General features: G+C 43.1%; 1 long non-coding RNA gene across 6 annotated transcripts in view; it reads right to left on the reverse strand.

Moving 5' to 3' along the window:
• LOC109255004 (uncharacterized) overlaps positions 1–27,323 on the reverse strand; it is a 198,748-nt gene that overhangs the window by 75,574 nt on the left and 95,851 nt on the right. The window contains exon 6 of one of the 6 annotated variants that reach the window (XR_008417158.1): positions 3,346–5,547. The exons of the other annotated variants lie outside the window; for them this stretch is intronic. This is a non-coding gene — a long non-coding RNA (uncharacterized LOC109255004). Of the gene's footprint in view, positions 1–3,345; positions 5,548–27,323 lie in introns of those variants that run through there. 6 annotated transcript variants of the gene reach the window in all.

Consider the following 27,323-nt stretch of genomic DNA (forward strand, 5'->3'; position numbering starts at 1 on the left):
CCAGGACGACTACATATGATTATGAGGCTGTTCACCATGCAAGAGAATCAAACCCAGGGACAAGCCGGGGCTGAAATCCAGTCTACGCTCTCCCTGCTGAGCCACGCACTGTGACCGGGCACTACATTTGCCGGAAGGAAGGAGATGTCTTTAACATTTGTATTTACCAAGTCAGGCTTCTGTGGAGCTGTAGTGTACATTAGAGAGTTCTTTTTAAAATTCACACGAGGGGAAAAACAGGAAAAAAAAAAAAAAAAAGGAAAGGAAAAGAAAGTAAATACACACCAGGGGGCAGTATAGGCTCTCAGTGTCCCTACAAAACACTCTTGTGACTATCTATAGCAGAGGTCACATATTCCATGTGGCAGATGAGGAAATTGAGCCCTAGGTTGGCCGGTTCCTCGTACAGCAGGGATCCGGCCTCAGGGCTTTGCAGCCCAGTTTCCCTGACCTGGCCCGGAAGCTCCTCTCTCTGGGTCAAGGAAACATGGGCAAACATGGCCTCTGCCTGGCTGACTTCTTGAAGCCCAGGCTTCACCCAGCTCCTGCTCAGATTTTGTTCCTTGGTACTTCCCAGGGTCAGATTGGGAGAAAAGTCTGAGCAGGGCCTAGAAGTGAGCAGGTTCATCCTCCACAGCCCAGGAGGTCTGGTCGGAGCCTCTCCTCCCACCTATTGTGTATTTGTTCCGATTCATATTCCTTCCTAGATGTTGGGGGCATGCACTGCCAGCAAAACTGCCCTGCTATTTACCAAGTCCTTGGCTGTGGAGCTGGCACCAAAGGGGATGCCGGTGAACTGCCCATCTCTAGGACTTCAGCCTTGCTGTGAGGATTCAGTAGCTCCCAGGCCAAACACCCTGTGCGTTTCCCGGCCTAGCCACGCTCCCTGAGACACACGCTGAGGCTGGTCACTCTGAGACCCAGGCCTGCAGACACTGAGACCGGCCACTTCTCACTTCTCTGTACAGAATCACACTTCTGCCAAGGGCAGTCTCTCTTTTGCCCTTCACAACCTTATCTAGTACTGACCCTCTGAATTTTTTCATGTTGAAGATAAACTGGCACTGCAAAATTCTTTTAAAGAAAAATCTCTATAGATGTAGTAGGGGGTTGCCTGGGTGGCTCAGTCGGTTAAAGCATCCGATTTTGGCTCAGGGTCATGATCTCGTGGTTTGTGAGTTCAAGTCCTGCATGGGGCTCTGTGCTGACAGCTCAGAGCCTGGAGCCTGCTTTGGATTCTGTGTCTCCCTCTCTCTCTGCCCCTCTCCTGCTTGCACTCTGTGTCTCTCAAATAAACATTAAAAAAAAAATCTTTATGGATGCAGTGGAAGGTGGTCTCTGCAGAGGAGACAGGACTGTCTAACTGCATGCTTGTTCATTGGCCCTTCCTCTCACGGTATCTGGGGTTGCACAGCCCAGGAGCTGGGATCTGGAGGGCAGGAAGGGCCCCACTATATCCCTTGAAATGGGATCCAGGGGTGGAGGGTATGCTGGGCCTCCAGCCAAGTTAGCGGGGCCACAGGTCAGAGTTCATTAGCACAAGAGCCAAGACCTCAGGGCTGTCCTCCTTCCATGGCGGCAGGGTAGCTAGAGGACCATGGGGACTTATGCCCTTCCTGGGCTCTCTAGGCACCAGCTACATCATCTGTAGAACATTGTGGGGATTGGCTTCTCCTTGAGGCCTTGATGTCCTCCACCAGGACTGGAAGCTCTCACTCTGGGTATAGATACCACATTTTGCCCTGGGAACCAGATGGTGATTGGATAGGAGAACAAAGTCCACCTAGGGGGTGTCCCAGCCCCAGGTGCTAGTTGACAAACAGAATTCTCAGACAGATCTAGTGTAGGGCATGATAGGTTATGGGACAGAATTGCTGCTGAGCAGTTACTGAGGTATAATCTACCTGATCTTTTTTTACTGGCCATTAACTTGTTTTGAAACTCTTAACCTTGTCTTCCTGTGAGGCTGGCAAATACAAGCAGCTGCTTTGCCTACAAATGCTGGCCCTACGTCAGTGTTCCCTTTCCTCCACTGTCCCCATCCTTAGGAAGCCCTTCTTCCACACTTGTTACCAGCACTTGAGCATCCTGAGAAGTGGGAGAAGAGAGGTTTTTTTGTTTTTTTGTTTTGTGTGTGTGTGTGGTTTTGTGTGTGGTTTTTTTTTTTTTTTTGGCCTGAGAAGCTGAGGCATGGATAAGTAAATGTCATGCCCACTGGCCCACCCAGGAGCATGAACAAGAGTTTGTCCCTTGGAAGGCTGGTGGCTCTAAGAAGAGATTCATCCAGTTCTCTCCCTCCCCATGCCCAGCCTGGGAGCCATAGAAATAATCCTGGGTTAGGAAAGGGCCATCTTCTGAGAGTCCATTCTGCTACCCGCCTTTACCTCTCTGGGCCTCAGTGTCCTCAGCTCTCAAATAAGGGGTTGGATTGATAACCTCCACGCCCTCTTCTCTGGCTTTCTGTCAGACTCACTCAGTGTTGCCTGATCCTGTAACCTCTAGGTCATGATAGTCTCAGTTCTGGCTCCCTTTGGCACATGCCACTTAGTCTTGCCATCATTACGAGGTGATGGCCTCTCTCAGAATCAGGTTTCTGTCAGGGAGCAAAGAAAATGGGGGACATCTGGGGCCCTCAAAGGGCAGTGGCTCAGACCCCCAGCCTCACCCCACCTAGGGTTGCCCTTCTGGTCCAGTCACTGTGAAACTCCGGCCCTTGTCCAGTTCCTCCCCTGAGCTCTCACCACCAGCCCCACCACTTTGCACTAATGCCTTGCAGTGACCCTTCTCTCACGCCCCTCCCTTGGCTGGCTCAGCCCCTCAGGTCTCTCACTGTTTTCCCCAATGGCCTTTTAAAACTGCCATCGCTTCCCCACAGCTTCACTTCTGTTCACTTTAAGCAATGACCTTGTTGCATGCTTCACAGAGAGAACAGTGGCAATAAGATGCTACGTGTCAACTTTCCCCACTCTGTTCAAGACATACTGGTGTTTGCTTCTATTCTCTGGAAGGCATTGGTGGGAATAGGTGTATCTTTCCTCTGCAAGGGAACCCTTCCATATCCCCTGGGGATCCTACCCTCTCCCACCCCCTCTGGACACCTCAATTCCACAAACCATCTTCTCCCTTATCTGCAGCTTGATTGATTGATTGATTGGTTTCACTTTAGAGAGAGAGCTCAAGCAGGGGAGGGGCAGAGGGAGAAGAAAAGGGAGAATCCTAAACAGGCTTCACGTTCCACAGAGCCCAAGGCAGGGCTCAATCTCATGCATTACCTGAGCTGAAATCAAGAGTTGGACAATCAACTGACTGAGCCGCCCACACGCCACCCCCCCCCCCCCACATCTGTAGCTTTAAAGACAAAAGCAACCAACAAACAAAACTCAGACTCTCATCTCTCTATCCTAGAGCTGCTGTATTGCTTCCCCCCTTCCTGTAAGTAGTCCCTCTCTCTTGTGCCTCTGTAGGTTTTTTCATTATCAATGCACATGCTGAGGTTCTATTTTCCTGCCTTTGGGGCATTTAGGAATTTAACAAGCAGGTCCTTGCTGCTCTCCACATGCTCAAATACTCAGTAGGGTCTTAAAGGATTCTTCCCCAATTGTAGCCTCCATCTAGCTTCCAAGCCTGTTGCTCTCTTATTTTTTTTTCTCTTCCATCCCCAAAATTGGTCATTTCTGCACTATGTCTACAGTGTGGCTGCTATCATGGGCTTAACTGCCTGCCCAATCGCCTATTCTATCATTTCAGTCCCACTCCGAGGAAACTTCTCCTAGGTCTCTGGGGGGTGAGGGAGAGGATGTCTGCCAAGGATTTCCTTTGTGGAGACAAGTTAGTGTCCATAAATGTCACTTTCCAGATGAGCTTCCAAGATACACTCCTGATCCTTCTGAAGAGAGTATAAATCATACCACCCCTTAGCTCAGTAGGCTCCTCTGCCTGATGTTTCAGGGCCTCAGTGGTCCATCCCTGGGCTCCAACTAGGCAAAGAGGTTTCCCCTACTCTCCCCTGGTTGGTATCTTGAGACTCATGAAAGGGCAGTCTGAATCCTAGGGCCCCAGCGATAAAGCATTTTGTCACCATGATTAGGAGTCATGCCTGAAACGAGAAGCAGGAAATCTCACAGCCACCTGGGAAGCACCGGAATTTACAATGTTAGAATCCCTTCGGTAGGGCCTCCAAAATATGGACTGGGATTTCGAAGCTATCTAGATGTCTGTGTGTAGAAGAAGGGTCATAACAAGAGTCACAAATCATTATTTCTTTGGCTCTACCCTATCAGCTCCCAAGATGCTCCATGGGCCTCACAGACTTATACAGGAGGGACCTTTCTCATCTTTTCTACATACTCCTGCTTTTGTTCATAAAAGAGGACACATTGTACAGTAATTCAGCCCTTTCACAAATGTTGGTGAGGAAACATCCACCCTTCACTCCACTGCCTTGTTTATCTCTCCCTGTAGTCTGAGGAATAGCTAAACTGATTGGTCCACTTTACTGGTGGGGGCTTACACAAGCAAGGCAAAGTGCCCTGTCTCCTTCCCTTGGGCCACCTGCACTTAGACGTGGCAGGCTCAAGTAACATTTCTAGTCTCCAGTCAGCAGGGCTTGCTTCTGCTCTATCCATCCAGGTCTCTGCTCTGGGTTAGAGACATTTTACCTAAAACTTGCTGGGTACATCAGGTCAACTCTACTCTGCCAATTACCTTCAATTTAGAGAGGCGGTGGTAGCAAGCTTTGCTCTCCAATTCAGTACTAACGGTGTGAAGGTGACCTTGGCTTTGATTCTGTCTCCTCTCAGCTACTTAGAACCCACTAGGGAAGGAGGTAAGTGCCTAGTTCCTTCTATGACTATCCTGTGGTAGGACACATTCCTCTCTGCTCCATTTTGATGTTGTAAGAACTCCTGGCTCTGCCAAGGTTGTCCAAAGATGAAACTCCTGCTGGAGCCACCTCTGCTTGTGACCACAGGCATTGGCACAAATGTGAGGTATCCATGTCTGAACTAAGTGTTCTACTTCTCATTTGCTGCCAAAACGTTTCATGCAGTCTCTTATTTTTGTGAAAGCCAAGGGACTTGGCTTCCATTGCCAATGGATACCAGTTCTTGGGAGGGACTGTGTTCTCACACACAGCACCTCGATTTATTTATTAGTTTCTTTATTTGTTATCACATTACTTCAGAAATTATATAGCTTCGTTTTTGGAATTCCTTGAAGTTTTCAGGAGTGTTTGGACTTAGACTGGAGGAAAGCTAATCAGTGCCGCGTGGGATCGGTGGGAAGTCAAAGTTCTTCTAAGACTGCTTGTTCAACTGGGCATAATCATTGCTCTTTAGATGATGAGTCTGCTTCCTTTGGGCTGGCCTGCTTGCTTTTCCAGAATTATATGTTAATCTGAATGTTTTTAACAACAAGGATGTCCCAGCTCCATCTTGATTTTTCTGTCCTGTAAGGCAGCACTTGGAGAAGCTATGATTCATGCAGTAAAATACAATGAAATGCAATGAGCTGCAGGGATGTTGCAGAGGCACATATGAACACATGGTGCTGAGAAAAATAAGAAGCAAAGTGAAATCTATATCACTGTATCATTTATGTAATAAAAAATATGGATAGAAAGTGACAATACAGATTTTAATAAGAATGTATACAAATCCAGAGCTACAAATCAAGTATATTAGATTAGAATCCTAGGGGTGCCTAGGTGGCTCATTCCTGTTAAGTGTCCTGCTCTTGATTTTAGCTCGGGTCATGATCTTATGGTCAGTCGTGAGATTGAGCCCTGTGACACTTAAGATTCTCTCTCTCCCTCTACCCTCCCTCTGCTTGCACATGCATTCATGCTCTCGAAAGAAAGAAAGAAAGAAAGAAAGAAAGAAAGAAAGAAAGAAAGAAAGAGAATGGAATCGTTTGAGGAGAGGGAAATGGGAGTGGAGGTTGGGGATAAAAAAAAAAAAAAGAAGTAAATAAGTAAAAGAACAGTGGAGCCGTGAACAGACCAGTGGTAAGAATGCACCCCAAAGTCAGGAAAATGAATGATAACCTTCTCTTCCTGTGATTTAAAAAAGTTGGAAAGACAGAATAAACCCTGAGTCCTGGGATTGGACATTACAGCCAAATGAGGTCCCCAAACAGTAGAACCATAGAACTTACAACTCCTCCCCTCAGTCCCTCAGGAAGTAAGGATCCTGTTGCTTGGCTGTGGGGCCACTGCTGTACCATGAGAGTTCTAGCAGAACTGTGAAGTGAGAGGAGACAGACTGTCCCATAAGCAGAAGGGAGGGAGCTACTGGAGAAATAAAAGCAAACAGCCAGCCGTTGAGAAAAGTTCGTGGGGAATGGGGAGGGGAGGGAGAGAGAGAGAGAGAGAGAGAGAGAGTTGTATATATGTGAGAGAGAGCCATCAGTTGTACATATGTGAGAAAATACTGATATGTAGAACCTGAAGTTGCTGGGCCCCAGAGAGCAAGGACCCCAGGAGCATTCTGGGAGGAGAGCAGTAAGACCCACATTCCTTCTTGATGGATTTAAAATCAGGTTACCCAAGACAACTTAACCAAAGCCCAATAAAGCTTCTAGCATATAATATAGGAGAATATATTCATGATCTCCTGGTAAGAAAATATTTCTTTAATGGGATAGAAGAATACCAACCATACAGAAAAGACTAAAACATCTGATTACATTAAAAGTGAGAACTTCTTTTCATCGAAAGACAGTAGTAAGACGGTAAAAAATAAGCCCCTGCATGGGAGAAAACACAACCAAGAAACAACTCAAGGGGCACCTGGGTGGCTCAGTCAGTTAAGCATCCAACGTCAGCTCAGGTCATGATCTCACAGTCTGGTCTGTGGGTTCAAGCCCACGTCAGGCTCTGTGCTGACAGCTCAGAGCCTGGAACCTGCTTTGTATTCTGTGTCTGCCTCTCTCTCTGCCCCTCCCCTGCTCATGCTCTGTCTCTGTCTCTCTCAAAAATAAATAAACATTAAGAAACAACTCAAAAGAAAATGGGCAAAAGATTCAAACACTTTACAAATTAGGATTTCCAAATGACCCACAGACATATGGAAAAGTACTCAGCCACATTGGTAATCAGGAAAATTCAAATAAAAAAAACACAATGAGGGGCACCTGGACGGCTCTGTCGGTTGCACGTCAGACTCTTGATATCAGCTCAGGTCATGATCTCATGGTTGTGAGATGAAGCCCACTGTTAGGCTCCATGCTTGGTATTCTCTTTCCCTCCTCTCTGCCCCTCCCTCCCTCACTGCCTCTCTCTCTCTCTCAAACTAAATAAATAAACTTAAAAAAAACCGCACACAATGAGATGAAAGTTAGAAAAAACCTGACAATTTCAAGTGTTGGTAGAGCAACCAGAATGCAAATACACTTGGGCCAGTTTAAATTGATGCCACCACGGAAAACAATATAGCATTGTCCACCAAAGTTGAACATTCCTTATGGGACAGTGATTCCACTTCTAGGTACATAAACAACAGAAATGTGTGCACCTATGTAGCTTCGTCTGTAATAGGCCTAAACTGAAACAACCCATGCCTATCAAGAGTGGAATGTAGAAATCAATTGTGGTCTAGCCATATAATGGCATACTCCACAGACATGAAATGAAATGAACATGGACTGTTCCTTAACAAGGAAAGAACATATAGTAACATGGACTCTGTATTTTCTCAAATGTAACATTGAGTCGAATTAGTGAGTCACAAAAGAGTACATATTGTATGATTCCATTTATGTGAAGTTAAAAGAAAAAATGCAAAACTAAACCATGGGTTTAAAGATGCACTGAGTGCTTAGATGGTGGAAATATAAAGAAAAGCAAGTCAGGGCACCTGGGTGACTCAGTCTGTTAAGCGCCCACCTTCAGCTCAGGTCATGATCTCACATTTCGTGAGTTTGAGCCCCACATTGGGCTCTCTGCTGTCAGCACAGAGCCTGCTTTCGATCCTCTGCTCCCCCTTCTCTCTCTCTGCCCCTCCCTCCTGGTACCCTCTCTCTCAGGATAAAATAAATAAATGAAAAAAAAGAGAGAAGCAAGGTAATGACTGCCATAGCCCTCAGAACACTGAGGGAGTTGTTGTGGAAAGAAGGGGTGCAAAGTGCTTAGGAAGGAAGATTCAAGGGCTTTTGGGGTGCTGGCAATTTCTGTTTATTGGCCTGGGTGGTAGATGTTTGAACTTGATTGTTCATTGTGCTTGCTGTGTATTTTTATCTTGGGCTCTCCTTTTGTATGTGTGCTCTACTTGGCAATTTAAAAGTTAAAAAAATTACTTTACCTTAATAACAAAGGAAATACAGTTGCTTGCAGTGGACCTGCTTACAAAACTCTGGTAGTTGTAGGTTTTTGTTTTTTGTTTTTCTTGCGGGTTGGTAGGAGAAAGTGGTAGCACTTTATTCTTGGGAGCTGCAGTTGGAGTCACTTTTCTCTCCACCATCTTTCTGTTGGGGCTTTTCAGCACCCATTTGTGGCCTGGAAATCTGGCTCTGAGTGAGCATAAAGGACCTGGTTATTCACCTAAAGAAAATGATCCATTCTGACCATGTTCAGAGTATACATCAGGGATTCAAGTTCTCCAGACATGGCATTATACTCCATAAATGCTGCTCCAAAGTGTCTATAAAGAAACCAAAGCCATTCTCCCAGAGCCCAAGAATAGTGTATGGACGTGGAAGCTTGTTGCCTTATAGCATGGCTGCAAATGTTGATTCTGTTGGTTTACATTGGGTCTCAGATCTGGTGCTCTGAGACAATAGACTTTGAAATCAAAACTGCTAAAGAAGAAGATGGTAAATCATTCTTAAAGGCTGTACGGTATAGGATTCTTGGAAGTATGGGCTAGCTTTTATGTTTGTCCCGAATGACAAATTGTAGAAAGTAGATATGGAAAGAGAACAAATTGATTGGGTTTAATACTTACCATACATCATTAGGAACCACTGACCAAAAAGAAATTCCTCTGTGTCTTTATTCCGGTCATATCATGTTTACACAGTGTTTAGGGGAAACTCCATAAGAGAGGACTATTATCAATTGTTTATACATTTTAACTAATGGCCCGGAATACTTCTTATATTTCACTTTGGGAGAAAGTGATAAATAATAACTGTGACTCCATGGGGGCAGATTAGCTCAGGCAAGTTGATAAGCCATCACATTTATGAGCTATTTTACAAAACCCTAAGATGTACTTATAGATTATTTAAAAATAAAATATCCTATTTGTACTTAAGTGGTATATACAATTTTGTACAGTTCAATTACTAACAGTTCAGTACTATTAGAGATTTTGTTATAAATGTTGAAGTGAGAGTAGGTTAGGAATAGGGTTGGTGGCATGGACTGGCTGTCATGAGTGCTGATGTCATTCTCATGGACTTCTGCCCATCTCATTTTTTGGTCCTTGATCTCCCTCAGACCAGCCTTTGCTACTAGAAAGAGGCACATGTGCCTTAAATAACTGATGTATTGTCAAAATAAATATAATTGATCTGTACATGCCTAACTTACCACTTCTATCTTTGTTTTTATATCTACCTACCTATGCATATTTCTTTTTTTTTTTAATTTTTTTAAATGTTTATTTATTTTTGAGACAGAACGCGAGTGGGGGAGGGGCAGAGAGAGAGGGAGACACAGATCTGAAACAGGCTCCAGGCTCTGAGCGGTCAGCACGGAGCCCAATGCGGAGCTCGAACCCATGAACTGTGAGATCATGACCTGAGCTGAAGTCAGATGCTTAACCAACTGAGCCACCCAGGCGCCCCAGCATATTTCTTTTTTAATTTTTTTTTAATTAAAAAAATTTTTTTTAAAACAGGCCTCAAGCCCAGCTTAAGCCCAACACAGGCCTCTGAGATCAAGACCTGAGCTGTGATCAAGAGTTGAATGCTTAACTGACTGAGCCACCCAGGCACTCTTACCCAACAATCATATCTATCTTTTTATCTATTTATCTTCTAGATAACTGGCAACTTCCTATGGTTCAGCTAAATGTCTATCCTTAATCCATCCTGCTATTTGTTCAGATAAGGACCTGTTCCCTTTAGGACCCACATGCTCCAAACAGCCATCTTATCCCCTCCTAAGAGGGGTTGTGGAGGGGGGTGATAAAGGCCTGTCTGAGTCTGAGCTCCAGGGCCGCTGCACCTGTCCGTCTTACACCTCACCCTGCCAAGCATGTGTTTGGCACTGAGGGTGACAAGTAATCCACCAGAAGTGCCCAGAACAAGTGGGGAGGGATTCACAGGCTGGATGGCTCTGGGAAGAGGAAGTGAGGGTATGTGTGAAAGGAAAAGGGGTGGGTAGAAATGTCTCCAAACTTCATTCTGTTCCTGAATGGCTTACCCTGTGGGGTCCAGGTCCTAATTAGAGGCTCTCTTTGTTTCCTTCTCTTCTGCTCCTGGCTATTCCTGGGGGCAGGCAGTCACATCCCCAACAGCAGCCAGATGAACGAACAGGAGCCACTACCCACCCCCCTCCCCAAGTATCCCCTGTCTTCCTAACCTGACCTGGGGCTCCCACCACATGAGCACTGGGAATGTTGTTGTAACATTTGGAGGTGAAGATACCTCAGTCTTAAGTGTCCTCCTATCTTTCTTGCTAAAAGTAAGGTCAAATATTCCATTATGATTTTGGGTAAGAGGCAAAAGACTAGCCCTATTTGTGCCAAATTAGTCAGAATGAGTAGCTGATTGACAATGAGGTTTTTTGTTCTTTAATGTTTATTTATTTTTGAGAGAGAGAAAGACAAAGCACGAGCAGGGGAGGGGCAGAGAGAGGAGGGTAAGATACAGAATCTGAAGCAGGCTCCAGGCCCTGAGCCATCAGCACAGAGCCCAATGCGGGGCTCGAACTCACGAACCGAATGGTGAGATCATGACCTGAGCCAGTCAGATGCTCAATGGACTGAGCCACTCAGGTGCCCCAAGACAAGCCCCAAGTTTAAGGAAGGCATTTTACTCATCTTTACTAATACAACTTCAACAATTGCAGTTAAATCTTACATGTAGTCAAATGGAGATACAAACTTTAAAAATTGTAGGTGCTGTGAAATTTCTAAATGTTTACAATAGTGATACATTTTTAAACGTTTTTAGGTCAGATGCTTGGTTAAATATAAGGCTGCTTATCATGAACCTAACATAGCATTCAGGGCTGAAATTGGATATTTAACAACACTCACATTTTCTTAAACAAAATAGAGACATATGGTTCAAAAACTGTATGCTTATTTGTGGGGAAAATGGAACAAACACTGGAAAGTGGAACTTTTCTGGGAAAACTGGGTCATATAGTTGTGTATTTTTTAGAGGATCCAGGTGCCATCAGCAGAACCCAAATGGTCTAAGAACTGAGCCTACCCACTTGGCTTTGTGCTGAGCAAGCCCAAGTGCTCCTGCTGCTCTGGGCTAAGGTGCAGCTGATGATAGGTTGGCTTCAAAGGCGAAAGAAATTAACATTCTCTACCCGCTACTAAAAATTCAAATCCAATATAAGTTATATGTAGTTCTTTTAAATCAAACATCCATAAATAAGAGTAAAACAACTCTTCTACACATGTAGTTGTTGTTATATTCACTAGGGCTTGGATTCTTAGTAATTCACTGAGCCATTTACCAGTTTCTATGGAGAACCAAATTAAGTGCCAAGTACTGCCATGAGGTTTAGGGATATGGAATACAGACTGGTCCCTGACCCTGGGGTGCACCCAATGTACTAGGTAAACAGATATCTTGGCACATCAGAGTAAGTGTTGTAACTGAGGAGTGTGCTGGGTTTGAAGGACAAGCACGTAGGAGGGAGTACCACCTCCTACTCCAGGTGGGACAAGAAGAATTGGAAGGTAAAAGGTGCAGGCATTCAGCCAGGGAAACAAGGCAGAGAATGGCACTCCTACAGAGGAAACATCACGTGTGAAATCACGAGGCATTTATGGAACTTGCTTTGGTATACCTGCGGCTCAAACACAATGTAAAAGGGGCAGTGGGAAATAAGGATACAGATGAGAGCAGAGGCCAGAGCAAGAAATCCCTTAATGTCAAGCCAGGGATGTTGGACCCAGTCTTGAGGACAATGAAGAGCCAATGGAGGGTTTCTCTTATCTTTGTTTTATGCATGAGACAACCCTCTGTGGCTCCCAGCTTTATGCAAGGAGCTCAGATTGAGTTCTTGGCCATGGTCAGGACTGAAACATGATCTTCTGCCCCATAGGGTTGTTAAAGCACTAGCCTCTATGTTTCTAGGCTCTCCATTCATTCATCATTGAGTATCTACTCTGTGCTTGGCATCACACTGGATACTGTTGATACAAGATTAATAAGAAAAGTGAATTGACTAATGTAGTACTCTGCTATAGCATATAAACTCTAAAACTGTAATAGCTTTTAAAAAAAATGTTTCTATATTTTTCAGAGACAGATCATGAGTGGGACAGGAGCAGAGAGACAGGGAGACAGAATTCGAAGCAAGCCCCAGGCTCTGAGCTGTCGGCACAGAGCCCAGCATGGGGCTTAAACCCATGAACTACAAGATCGTGACCTGAGCCGAAGTTGGACACTTAACCGACTGAGCCACCCAGGCACTCTGAAAACTGCAGTAGCTTAATACAGGGGTCAGCATACTACGACCCACAGGCCAAATCCAAACTCTGTCTATTTCTATAGATAAAGATTTATGGAACATGGCCATCTATGCTCATGCATTTATGTAATGTCTGTGGTTGTTTTCACATGATGATGGCAGAGTTGAGTAGTTGCAGCTGAGATTGCATAGCTTGCAAAACCTAAATATTTACCATCTGGCCCTTTACAGAAAAAGGTTGCTGACCCTTGCCTTAATATGATCTTAATATAGATCTTAATATAGAAGTTATTTTTCTGGGGCGCCTGGGTGGCTCAGTCGGTTGAGCGTCCGACTTCAGCTCAGGTCACGATCTGACAGACCGTGAGTTCGAGCCCCGCGTCAGGCTCTGGGCTGATGGCTCAGAGTCTGGAGCCTGCTTCCGGTTCTGTGTCTCCCTCTCTGTCTGCCCCTCCCCCACTCATGCTCTGTCTCTCTCTGCCTCAAAAATAAACGTAAAAAAAAATATTTAAAAAAAAAAAAAGTTTATTTTTCTTTCATGGAAAGTCCAATTGGAGTCAGAGAGTAGTTCTGCTCCACAAAATCACTCAGAGATCAACTGGGCTGATGGGAGCCATTGTCAACATGTCAACACTTCCAAGCTAGCACTGACACCAACGTCTGGGAAGCCAAGAAGCGAGAAGGGGCGAGGAGGACGAAGTGTGAAGGTTTTATAGGCCCTCCCCTGATAGGTGCTTCTGGGGTGAAGCTGACTCAAGCTGAGAAGGGAAGAAGCGTTCACTTGGAATAGATTCCAGAAGTTTTATTATTATATTGGACTGAATTACTCACTGAATTACTAAATACTAAATACTAAATACTAACACTCACTGAATTACTAAAGTGAGACTATGCTGTGACTGAAGGGGACTGGAGGGCTTTATTAAGAGGCACTCCATCCAGCATCATCAATGCTGTGCCTCTGAAAGCCAGCTGTCTCTGCAGCCACAGTAGTGGCAAAATGAGGAACTTGTGCGTGCTTATTTCATTCACATCTGGATGGAAGTCTTGCACGGGGTCCTCTGATTGGCAGAGCCAATGCCCATGTCCTACTGCAAAGGAGGCAGGGACGCTGTTTTCTGGCTCATTGGTCAGAAATTCTCCAAACATTAGAAGAGTCTTCAAAAGGTGCCAGGCATCCAGAAAGACTTCAGTGGTCCAAGCTTTAATATGAGTTTAAAAAAATAAGTGTTTATCCACGATATGTTGGACACAGTTGGTATAGTACAAAGATCAGTGACTCTGCACTCAGGAAGTAGTTTAATCTATTAAAGGAGAGACTGAGCTAAATAATTTCATCCTATCTTCAGAAGGAAAGAGCTGTATGTGCACTTGTCAAACACTTTTAAGCCAATCAGAACCTGAGGACAGGCTTGTGTCCTCCCACAAGTTTGGAAAGGGGACTTGGGGCCTAATCCAGAAATGGGGACAACTTCATCAAAGATTAGTCTAATCTCAGAGAATACGACAGTGAATTATAAGGACTCACCAAATTCTGATTTGCACTTTGAGATGTCACTTAATTTGCATTTGGGCATATCTTTACTGCACTTTTTTTTAAAATTTCTTATTTACTTTTGACATGTGGGGAGAGAGAGAGAGAGAGAGAGAGAGAGAGAGAGAGAAAGGGGGGAGGGGCAGAGAGAGAGAGGGGGACACAGAATCTGAAGCAGAGTCCAGGCTCTAAGCTGTCAGCACAGAGTCTGACACGGCACCGAACCCACAAACCGCGAGATCATGACCTGAGCCGAAGTCAGACGCTTAACCGACTGAGTCACCCAGGCGCCCCTGCAGTGTCTCTTCCATTCACTGCTGGTGAAGACGGTGGTGGCTAACCCACTGAAAACAGAATCAGACTGAACATTGTTGAGCTTGGTTTTCTCCTCCTCCATCCCCACTCCACCTCCCAGTTTCCGTCACCTTCTCCCACTCCCCAGGAGACCTCTGTTCCCTCAGGTAATTTTAGCTGTTGATCGCTAGAAACTCAGAATTATATGACATGTCGCCTTCAAAGATTATCTTAAAGCAGTATAGCAGAATTCCTTAGGAATAGGGGCAAGTGCTCCTATAAATGCCAGTGGTATCCCAGAAAGGGCTGACCTTTGATTTTGTTTTTGTTTTTTAAATAAAATCATGCTGGACCTTCCTGGTTCTAGAACAGTTCCCTTAGGTCAACAATGGTGATGCCCATTGGTCTCTGAGTCTTTGGACAGGAGGGTAACTGATGTGGCAAATGAGTTTCTGACATGCAGTCCCCATCCTCCCTCATGTACCTTCAATTTCACACTTGAACTATGGGTCTAGAGGAGTAAGTGCATTGAATGTGCAAGGGGAAGGCACAAGTGACCAAGACCCACTTTTTATGGTCAGGAGGACATTTAATGTTCTGAGTAAGGATGAGATGTCAAACTAATTTTTACCATCAAATCAGTTGCCCAGCAGTGTGGGAAGCAGCAGAGAAGTAATGTTGGAATATGTAAAAGCCTCTTAGGAAGGTGGAAGTCCATTTTAAAAAAGAGTTAATTGGGGGTGCCTGGTGGCTCACTCTGTTGATCATCTGACTTCAGCTCAGGTCATGATCTCATGGGTGAGTTCAAGCCCCACATTGGGCTTGCTGCTGTCAGCATAGAGCTCACTTCATATCCTCTGTCCCCCTCTTTCTCTGCTCCTCCTCTGCTCATGCTCTGTCTCTCAAAAATTAAAAAATAAATAAACAGTGAATTCGAATAACTTAGTGGCAAGTGGGGACCTTAGAATTATAAGACACAGAGATGAATTTAGCAAACCACTTTCCTTGATGAAAGTAACTGTAGTAATTTATGTTCAATGCATTTCGAATGAGTAGAAATCTAGTAATACCGTCTAAGATATCATGTCCACAGGAAAGTCATGGGAACTAGAAATCCAAGACTCCATAGTTAATTGGGCTCAAATTATTTCTACATTTTTTGCATTTCCAATGAAAGGCCCTTAGATAAGAAAGAGGAGCTTAGTGGATTTGGGGTTTGCAAAGAATGGACAAATATATATGCTGGGAATATTGGTAAATGCAAGGGGTTGTTGGTACTTCCTCTGAAGTCATATTTGTCTTTGAAAGAATTTACCATATGACTCAAACCAATGGCAAGAGATATGTCATTGACAATGTCCTCAAGAAGATTCCTACAAGAAATACAGTATCTGGTTTCATAACCCCCAGTCTGCTGATTGATCACAGAAGAAAGACCAGATCTGAAGTATAAACATAGAAAAGATATATGCTTATTAGAGGTGTCTGTCAAACAATTCTGGTAGGGAGATAAAATAGGTGAAAGGTGGGATAAGTCCTTCCACACTCATAAAACTGGCCGTTGTGCTCCCAATGATTTCTGTTACTCAGCTCTTTCTGGCCGGTCGGGCAATGCTTGTCAGTCCCTGCACAATCTCAACCATTCCCATCTTCCCTCTCATGTCTCAATCCTGCTGGTCCATGGATGCATGTGGCCAGCTCTCCCACAATCTTTCAACCCTCCAAGTTGGCTCAGCCACCAGCCAGGGCCTCTAGGTTCAGGATCGAAATCTAGGACTTGCCCTGAACCCCACATAGGTAGATAAGATCCTTCTGCCCATGGATAGATAGCCTAGGTCACAATCATGTGACCCATGAAACAATGAAAACAATCAGGATAATCCCTACTGATGACCCCCCCCCCCAACTAGAAATGCCACCGCAAGCCCTGGTGTGACTCACATCTTCATTTGCTGTGTTCTTTGCACACTTTACTTCACACACGGAGCTGAACTTTCAGAGTCCCCTTTGGACAGTTTGGTCATGTCAAGAACTTACCCATCATTGCCTTCTAATTACATCAGATATATTTTGCAGGCTTATGAAAAATTTCTTAAAGACTATGGAGAAGTGAGATCTGCAACAGATTCCACCTGCTCTGTGTTTACCTACAGTTGTTCACCACCTTTAGCAAAGGAGGAACCTGTAAATCCTCTGCCCTGTTTGAGAAATGGATCAATGGCCCAGCTGCCAGCATCATTCCAGATTGAGCCAAACAGGTGTCAGCTGGTAGTCATTAAAATAAGGCCTCCCTGTTTGACAATTGTCATTCTATGTAGCTGCTTTCTATTAAAGAATCCATTTGCCCCCTCTCATCCATAATTCCAAAATTCAGAATTGAAAAGGAATGGAAAAAGCAAGAAAACAATTCAAGAGAAGCTGTTAAATTTGGAGACTGAATTCTCAAATATAAGGGGTTTCCAACAGTGGGGGGGAAAGGATCAAAATCAATACTCAAAGAAAACAAGAGAAAACATATTATGTTTGAAAAAAATTCAGAGGGTATGTCCAAAGTCCCAGGCAAAATCAATAACAAAAGCAACACTATGACATAGTTTCATAAAAATTTTAAACTATAAGGGGAAAAAAAAGAATTCTGCAAGTCTCCAAGCAGAAAAAGTAGGTCATTTTCAAAGAGCAAAATATGAGACTAGCTTTGGCTTTTTCCACTGCACTGAGCAATACCAGATGACAATGCGATGACATCTTCCATGGGAGGGGTAAGCTGCAGCTCAAGAATAATGGGCAACATCAAGCCCCTTGTACAGGGAGGCAACAGAAGGACATTCTCAGACAAGCCCAATTTCAAAAACTGTGGCAGCTGGGGGCCCTTTTTTGAAAAGATTGCTCAAAGCTACAATACATATAGTATGCAAGACTAAAATTAGAGAAAGAAATTTGAATGGATAATGGCTAGAAAAATGAACCCATGATAATTATTGATACCAACTATTGTTTAAGAAGTAAGGATAACAGTGGAAGAGTTATTTCTGATACCAGGGCAATCATTTGAAGAAAAGTAAGACACAGAAAGCATGAAAGAAACATGAAAGAGAAAAAAGTGAGAACTATCACATTTAATTATGAATGTGAAATTAGAGTAGGCAGTAAAAAGAGCCGACAAAGAGCAGTGTCCTTTGTCTTCTGTACAGGAGAGCAGAGGAGGCTTTTGATTAGGAAAAAAGACCTAGAATACTTATAGAATGTTTTAAGATATTGAACACATATGGCTTTAAATGGGGGCTTTTTTGGGGCACCTGGGTGGTTCAGTCGGTTAAGTGTCCAACTTTGGCTTGGGTTGTGATCTACAGTTCGTGGGTTAGAGCCCCGCACTGGGCTCTGTGCTCACAGCTCAGAGCCTGGAGCCTGCTTTGGATTCTGTGTTTCCCTTGCTCTCTGCTCCTCCCCCACTCATGCTCTGTTTGTCTCTCTCTGTCTTTCAAAATAAATAAACATTAATTTTTTTTTTAAATAGGGGCTTTTTGTCCTCCAAAACATATTAAAAGATAAAGGGGAAAATAGAGTCCATATAACCTAAGAGATAATAAAGATACCTATTATACTTCAAAAGGATCAAGGCCAAGTATACCAAATACTAGATTTACTATAAATAATTAAAACCCACCATTAACAGGCTGCTTCTGCCTAAATCATAAGCAAAATTAATACCCCAAAAGGTGATAGCTAGAAAGGTTGGTGCAAGATAGGTCGTTTCAAAACAGTAAAGAAAGTAACAACAGAGAAAAAAATTAAAGTTGATAAAAAAATATCAGATAATAGAGCTGAGAACAAAACTGATTAAACACGATGGAAAGTTTCAATAATGAAAGCTACAAATATCCAATTAAATGGAACTGTAAGACTACAAACGTTAGGAATACAAGAAATTTTCCATTGCTATATTCTACCCTATAGTAAACTAAACCAAGCACAGCAAAAGATTGCTTTTTACTTTCATTGGTCTGTTATACACCTCTTTTGTGATTCTATGGGCAGAAACTAATTATATGAACAAGATGTTATTCTTGGCTATTAATATTTCTGCAAACTTGCATGCTAAGCTCAATACAGTTGTGAGGGTCAGGAGGTGGACACACATAAAGACTACAATTGAGTCAAGTTGATTAAAGATGGTTAATTTTATAAACTATTAAAAACATCATAGAGTGATGTTCACCAGGCTTTTGGTAAACTTGATAAGTATTTCCATGAACTCTGGTTTAGTTTAGTGTAATGGCCAAAGTGAATATTGAGGTTAGAAATAGATCTTTCTTGTGTATCATTGTATAGGCACTAATTTTCTCATTTGGGTTAATATTAAGGTAACTGGAAAGACAGTATCACTCATTCATAGCTTTTTTGTGTTTTTCTGGGTGGGTGGGGTGGTTGGATAGAGAATAATATATCCTCACAGGAACAACCCCATTCCATTTACAGAGATTACCAGAAAATAGAGACTGCAAAAGAATGACCCTGCTTCTCAAATAAGAAAAACTTTAATTTGAAAGGGTAAATGGTTCTGAAACCCATCATTTATCAAGCCCTGAGGCATGTTCCGAAAGAAGAAGTGTGAACAAAGGGGACCATCCAGGGTTCTATATAACAAAGAGCCAGGTCTGGCTTGGGTCAGGGTGAAGGAGCTAAGGGAAACATTCTGCTTAAGAATCTTCATTTAGGCTGTAAAGTCTTGAGCTATAATGTCTGTCCTTGGGAGGGGTGTGTGTGTGTGTGTGTGTGTGTGTGTGCGCGCGTGCGTGCATGCACATGTGGTCAGTAGTTACCCATGGCATGGTTAGCATTAATGAGAAGATATATAGGCTTCACAATGCAAGAGCCTCCGGGAGGACAGGCTTTGGAGGTGAATCTCACCCAGACATTTCTACTAGACTTCCTGCTACTAGAAGTGCTTGTGATTATTGACACAGCATAGCCAGCCTTTGGAAAGTGGGCTGTGGGGTTATTACTGTGTCTCACTGATAGGGGGAGAGGGAGTTAGGCCATTAGATCCGGCTTTCTAATAAACCTTAAAAATCCAGAGGTAGTAAAAAGATACCAAAAAACAAGCAAACCAGGGCTCCCAGGAGAAATGGTTGATTCCAGGACCGGGATAGGGAAAATACACAATGATCCTGTAATATGTTGCTGGGACAGTAAGTAAGAAAGTTATTAAATAAAAGAAAGTTGGAAATATTTTGAAAGGACACAGAAGCCCACCTGAAGGGGCTCCCAGTGGCCAAAGCTGGATTAATTTGAACAAGAACATCAATGCTGATAGCATTAGATTACAACCCATAGTATAAAATATATGTCCATGAGTCCATATTGGTACCAATGAATGACTGAATAAATAAATTAGGGGGGAGAAACAGGAAAGTGCAATTATTAAATGTAGGAGTGAAGAAATAGAGACTTATCACCAGGCAAACAGCACAGTATAATTGTTGCAGGCATGATCTGTTTACAGATTCTAAAATTAGTGGGGCGCCTGGGTGGCTCAGTCGGTTAAGCGTCCGACTTCGGCTCAGGTCATGATCTCGCGGTCCGTGAGTTCGATCCCCGCGTCGGGCTCTGTGTTGACCGCTCAGAGCCTGGAGCCTGTTTCAGATTCTGTGTCTCCCTCTCTCTCTGACCCTCCCCTGTTCATGTTCTGTCTCTCTCTGTCTCAAAAATAAATAAATGTTAAAAAAAAATTAAAATTAGTGAGCAAGAGTTTCAAGAAAAACTGGATATTTGCATAGTTTCAAAGTATCTCTGCACAAGACAATTGTGAATTACAAAGGGGAAAATATTCTCTGTAATTGGAGAGAAATTTGGCAGACACCATCTTAACCAAGTGATCAAGGTTAACATCACCAGTAACAAGACATTGACATCACACACAACCTGTTAGGATGCACTGGAAAGGGCACAACATCACATCCATGGTATTCTTGCTAAAAAGCATAACTTCAGCCTAAGAAAGCATCAGACAGACCCAAACTGATAGGCATTCTACAAAACCACTGAACAGTACTCTTCAAAAGTATCAAGGTTGTGAAAGGCCAAGAAAGACTGAGGAATTGTTAGAGAGTATAAGACACTAAGGAAACTAGATCAACTGAATGCAGTATGGGATCCTGAGTAGGATCCTGGGCCAGAAAAACCTGGTAAATTTTGAATAAGCTATGCAGTTTAGTGAATAGTATTGCATCAATGACAATTTCTTAGTATTGATCCTTGTACCATGGTTATGTAAGATGTTAAGATCAGGAAAAGGTAGGTACGGGCATATATGAACTCTGTAATAGTCTTGCAATTCTTCTGAAAATTTGAAATATTTTGAAAATAAAAAGTTAGAAATCTAAAGGCATAAACTCTTCTAACTGGCTTTTAAAAACAGCATTAATATATTAAGCACCTATAAATGAGAAGAACAAGAAATTCAAAGATTTATAAAAATCCTTTCTATTTCTTATACTTTAAATATGTAGTTCTTTAAGGAAATTTATCTCCATAAAGCTGTAACAAAAAAGAGATTTTAATTGTGAGTTTAATTAAAAGTCTCAGTTACTAAAGAAGTAAATATAAATAACTTTAAAGCTTTAATATCTGCTATATAATTGCACACAAAACATGCAATATTCCTAATTGAGATATCTCTTTGGACAAATTAAACTGATTTACTAATTTAATTTAAAAGCTATTCTACATCTTCTCCCTGACTTACACCCTGTCAAAATGTTAACACATTCTAGTTTACGAAAGCCTTGGGTTTATTTTCTCATGAAAAGCTTTAGTAATTTGAATTTCCTGAATTTCCTCTACTAATTTTGCTGGTCAAATAAACTAACATCATTTTACATTTATAAAACTGCAAAAGTATGTGTTCAACTCAATTACTTGATAATATGTAATGTCCTTCTAAAAAGAGGTTAATTTTTATGATTCTACAAATGACTTAACACGTCAACTAAACTGTAGATTCTAAGTTAATTTTCAGTCCTTAAGCAATGTAAATTTGTGTTAACTAATAAATAATCTTTGGACAACATAATTTTAATAAACCTGTGCTCTTTCATTCTTTATACGGTAGCATCAATCACTAGATGTAAAAGGATGTTAAAATACCTTTGGGTTAAAAACAGATACTTGTTTTTATAATGGGCCTTCTTGGGGCGCCTGGGTGGCTCAGTCGGTTGAGCATCTGACTTTGGCTCAGGCCATGATCTCACGGTTCATGGGTTTGAGTCCCGTGTCGGGCTCTGTGCTGAATGCTTGCTTAGAGCCTGGAGCCTGCTTCGGATTCTGTGTCTCCTTCTCTCTCTGCCCTTCCCCTGCTCATGCTCTGTCTCACTGTATCTCTCAAAAATAAATAAATGTATAATGGACCTTGTTCGTCACTGCGAGTTAGTACCTGAGAATAGATCTGCCCCCACATCTTTCATTTATATTCCTGACTAGAATGTAAAACAGTCTGTATAACTTGAGATTTTTGATGTGTGGAGGCTGGATTTGGGAGGACACACAAGTATTTAAAATAATACATGATATCAGGAAGGTTGTAGTGATTGACTGGAGATATTTGGAAGCAAATTTTGGCTTTTGCTTCATTAGAGTATCAAAGAAGAGTTAAGGCTCCTACTACATGAATACCAAAAGCTTCTCTTCCTGAAAACAGGTGCTACACACCCCAGTGCTGGAGGGAAGGTGGTATAGCGTTTGTGGGGAGTCATTTGGCAATATTTATTCTAACCGGTTTGTTGAATATGCTGGTCTTAGTGGGGTGCAAGCTGCAGGAGAAAAATCATGATATTTATTTATTCACAACACTACCTTTCTTCCATGCTACACTGAATCTCCATTCTGTCCACTCTCCACTCTAATGAAATCTTGGGTAGATCCAATAGCTTTTCCAATCACTTCCAGTTATTAGTTGAAATAGTCTCATTTTCCAGGTGTTAACAGGTTTGGTCCAGTTTCATATCAAAGCTTTAATCTTGTCCAGCTTAAAATTTCTCCTCAAGCTCTGGCTTAGTCCTGACTCAGGCTCAGAAACCTGAAGCCAAAAAAGGGGGTCTTGGTCTGCTTTTCACTCTTTCCCTCTTGTCATTTTCCTCTATTTCTTCCTTACTCACTCTGTGACCTCTGGCTTCCTGAGGGTTGGTGCCCGGGGAGCAGGACAAGCAAAGGGCGGGAAATGTCCTCAGTGACCGGGATAGGCATGGTGTGGCTCTGGTGCCCTTTGGGTGTGGCCAGCGTCCAAATGCTTCTCTTTTTATGGGATGATTTTGGGTTCGTTGGAGATGGACATTCACCTGAATGTTCCTGACGCTTCCAACACACCACCCTGTTGACTGTTAATGACTGTCACACTCAAACCTTGGCACTCTGCTCCCCTTCCCACACGAACGCCCCTAGTCTGTTCTTGGTGGGATCCTTGGTGATTCCAGCTCCCTTTCGTAGCACCCACATCAGGTCACAGGAAACACACACCTTGGCCCCATGGTTGGAGGAGATACAGCTGCTCCCACACTGCCCACAGAGGTAGATTTACCACAGATCATGGCCATAGGGTATTCACACAGCAGTGACTCAGGCACTAGTCCCTACATTCCCCACATTCCACGGGAAACACAACAAGTTCTCTGAGTGGCTCTTATGAACCCCCTCCTTGAGTTTAAACTAAGAGGGCAACAAGCTCTGGAGAGGAGAAAGAGCACATTCCTGACAGCTCTCCAGTGTCTCCTCTCTCCTTCTAACCTTCCGCCCTCCAGGAATTCCTAGCCTTGTCTTAGGTAAGCTGGAGGCAGAGGAGAAGCTAAGGGTGGAGGCTGAATGGGTACAGGTACCCCCCGCTTTTTGAAAGTTCACATTACAGTCCCTTACATATATGAAAGATCTACATTAGTATCTGTTTTCACTAAATGACAGAAATAGGTGGTCTGTTAGTTTGGTCTTTGACACCTTTGCTGAAAATCTAAAACAACAGGAAAAGTCACGACTAATATCCTATCACTCTATGAAAATTTAAAATGCGCACTTCCAGGGCACCTGGGTGGCTCAGTTGGTTGAGTGTTAAGTGTCAACTCTTGATTTTGGCTCAGGTCATGATCCCAGGGTCATGGGATTGAGCCCCTCCTCCCCGCCCCTCTCCCCCACTCATGCCCTCTTTCTCTAAAGTAAAAAAATAGATTAAAAAAAAAAGAAAAATTAAAATGCACATCCTTGAGTATAACAAGGATAAAATGTTATCCTTGAGTATAACAATTCTACTATGCATTTATATTACAGATACATATGTATATGTATAGAAAGACATATGTACAAAGATATTCATTGTAGAGACACCTGGCTGGCTCAGTTGGTAAAACATGTGACTCTTGATCTCAGGGTTGTGAGTTCAAGCCCCACGCTGGGCATAGAGATTACTTAAAAAAAAAAAAAAAGTATATTTACTGTAGCTCTATTTATAAAATCAAGCATTTGGAAACAATGTGAATGTCTATTGATAGAGAATGTATTCAATAGAGAACAATAGAGAATGTTCAATAGAATACTATGTATGCATTAAAAAGAAAGAGGCAGCCTTAGCTTTTGTGTGGGCTGCCCACACACCATCCAGACTGAGGAAGACCCAGAAACTTCAGGGCCACCAGAGCCACAGCCACATCAGCAAGCTCCAGAAGCACGCAGGAGGCCAGGGTAATGCTGGTAGCATGCATCACTGCAGGATCACCCAGGTTACTGTGGAAAAGTTGGTATAAGGCATCACCACTCAAACAGGAACCAGAGCTTCTGCTCATCTGTCAACCTTGACAATCAAAACTGTGGACCTTGGTCAGTGAGCAGACATGCGTAAACACTGCTCCTATCACTGATGTGGTGATATCCAGCTACTGCAAAGTTTGGGGTAAGGGAAAGCTCCCCAAACAGCCTGTCATTGTGGAGGCCAAGTTCTTGAGTAGAAGAACTGAGGAGAAGGGCACCTGGGTGGCTCAGCTGGTTAAGTGTCCAACTTCGGCTCAGGTCATGATCTCATGGTTTGTGAGTTTGAGCTCCACATCAGGATCTGCTCAGCAAAAAGCCTACTTCACTTTGGTTCTTCTGCCCCTCCCCCACTTGTGTGCACACGCACGTGCGTACGCTCTCTCTCTCAAAAAAAATTAAATTAAAAAAAAAAAAAAGAGCTGAAGAGAGGATTAAGAGGGGTGGGGGGCTGTGTCCTGGTAGCCTGAAGCCAGGTGGAGGGAGGTCCATTAAATGGTAACAAGAGAAACAAATGAACAAATAGAAAAGAAAAACGCAGCTTTAACCTACCAATATAGTATAATCTCCAAGATACATATTTAAGTGGAAAAAGCAAGAGAGTAACAGGAAAACATTTGTGCAACCACCTGTGTATATGAGTGTATGTTGGTAAATACACAGAAAATCATTGAAAAGATAAATAAGAATTTGGTAACAGAGCTTGTCACTGAAAGGGGGAAATAGGGAGGATGTAAAAAGGTGATTTATTTTTCACAATGTACAGTATGTTATGTTTTAAATTTTTTACCATGTACATCTATTACCCTTTTAACATCTAAATTAATGGCTTCCCCTCCTGTCCCTTGCTAAGCTAACCCTTGTAAGGTTCTGCACTCTATTTAGTAGCAGAACTGTTTGCTTATGATTCCTGTTTATTTTCCTACCCTCTTGACCTAAGCCAGGTAATGTAGAAAGAGGCCTCAAAGTCCACTTCTTCCTTCTGTCTAAAAGCCTAGATTCTAGGACAATTATAATCAACCCAGTTGGTGGGTTCCCCTGTTACATTCCAGAGTTCTACAGATCTGTGTATCCCTAAATTGTCCCCTCTCCCCATACTTTATCACTCCAGAAGGCAAAGAGAAGCAAAGAAAGTAGAGAAGGTCCTTATAATCTCTTGCTCCAAGGGTGTCCAACTCTCAACTCTTCAGGCTATCATTTTCCATTAGTGACTTTCCTGTACGTTCTGGATGCCAGAATAATGCTTTCCTCCTCTCCTTAGGAAGGAAGGAAGGTAGAGGATGAAGGAATAGACTAGGAAGCCAAGTCTTGGTTCTAGTCCTGGCTCTGTCTTGAGTTAGCGACAAGTCCTCGTTAGTAACAGTAACAGTAGCACATTGTCACAGAAACCCACCCGGGCCAAGCAGTACACCAGGTGTCTTATATATATTACTCATTGAATCCTCACATGGACCCCATGAAATAGGCACCATTATTAATTCTGTGTTATAGACAAGTTGACAACCTTGCCCAGGGTCGCAAGGCAGAGGTACTCATCAGACGTCTGAAACTGTTTCCCCACACTCTCTTGTACTGTCATCGTGTTTGTATGATGCCAGCCTTCTGGGCTGAGCAGGAGAGTCCCATATCTAATATTTGGGAGGCCTCCAGTGACAGAGAAGCGAGACAAAGCCCAAGCTCTAGGGGTCTTTGCATTAAGGTCTTGGCATCATCTGGGTCGGGAAGGGCCAGGGAAAGCCCTAATGGCTCAGCCCAGACTTCATTCCTCTGACACTTCCCTCTGCACTGCTGACTCTCAGTTTAGAACTCCAGCTTGGCTTGTTTGTTAACTGTGTCTCGGTGGCTTTTTCTTCCCTTTCCCACCAGGTCTGCAGCAGATCTCACATCCCCTCAAGCCCCCCAACCCGCCCCACTGCAAGGTCCCCACCCTCTCGTGTACGGGCCCTGGGTGTGTGGAGATGTTTGAGGCAATCCCCTGGGAGGTGCTTCAAGGACCTCCTCCCCTGAACTTCTCCATGAATTTTTCTGATTTCCCAGGCAGAATTAGGTGTTCCTTCCTCTATGACATTTGGCACGTCTCATTCTGCAAGGAAGACCCTAGAGATCATTCCCTGCATCACAGTGAATTCTGACTGTTTGTCTTTGTCTTCATCAGATTAAGAGATAATTGAGGGCAGAGACAGGGTCATGTTTACCATCCTATCACAGCAAATTAGCACGGAGCCCCATACACGGCACAGCCTCAACGGTTGTGGCAGGGATTTGTGCAGCATAAAAGCTCAGTAACAAATGTGTCTTAGAAGGATCATTCTGGCTGCAACGTGGAGAGTGAAATGAGAGGAGATGAGAGACAAGAACAGCTAAAAGGCCATCACCCAGGCCCCACATACCTGGACCTGATTAGGTTAGTGAAATGAGGGAGAAGAGGAGACGGTAGATAAAGCAGGATGGAAACATTGACAATTCTTGGAATTAATTTGATTTTGAGGCGGAGGGAGGTGGAGCTTTCTACACTGATGCTGTGGTCTCTAGTTTGCACATTGGATGGATGTGGTTGCCACTAACTGAGATAAGAAAAAGCAAATTTACAAAAAATATCAAGTTCAGTTTTAGTCAGGTTGATTTTGAAGTTACCTTTTCAGTAGAGAATTAACTATTTGGATTTAAAACAGGAGAGGCACGTGGGTGGCTCAGTCAGTTAAGCATCTGACTCTTAATTTCAGCTCAGGTCATAATTTCAGAGTTCGTGGGATTGAGCCCTGCATTGGGCTCCACACTGACAGTGCAGGACCTGCTTGGGATTCTCTCTCTTCCTCTCTCTCTCTGCCTCTCCCCTGTTCATGCTCTCTCTGTCTTTCTCAAAATAAATAAACTTTAAAAATAAAAATAAAACAGGAGAGAGGTTCAGGTTAATATATTTGAAAGTCACCAGTACCTGCAAAAATAATGCTATCAGTAAGAATTTTTAAGGCAGAAGAAAACAAAACCATGAAGAAGTCATGACTGATAGTATTTGATGAAAAAACAAAAAACTAAGCCCTTAGGAAGAGTTTTCTGTTGCCTTATTCCTTTATTGGACAGTCTGCCATTCCTATAAGCTTCTGGCATAAA

Source organism: Panthera pardus, unplaced genomic scaffold (assembly GCF_024362965.1).
Source record: "Panthera pardus isolate Hobbes unplaced genomic scaffold, ASM2436296v1 HiC_scaffold_24, whole genome shotgun sequence".
Classification (NCBI taxonomy): domain Eukaryota; kingdom Metazoa; phylum Chordata; class Mammalia; order Carnivora; family Felidae; genus Panthera; species Panthera pardus.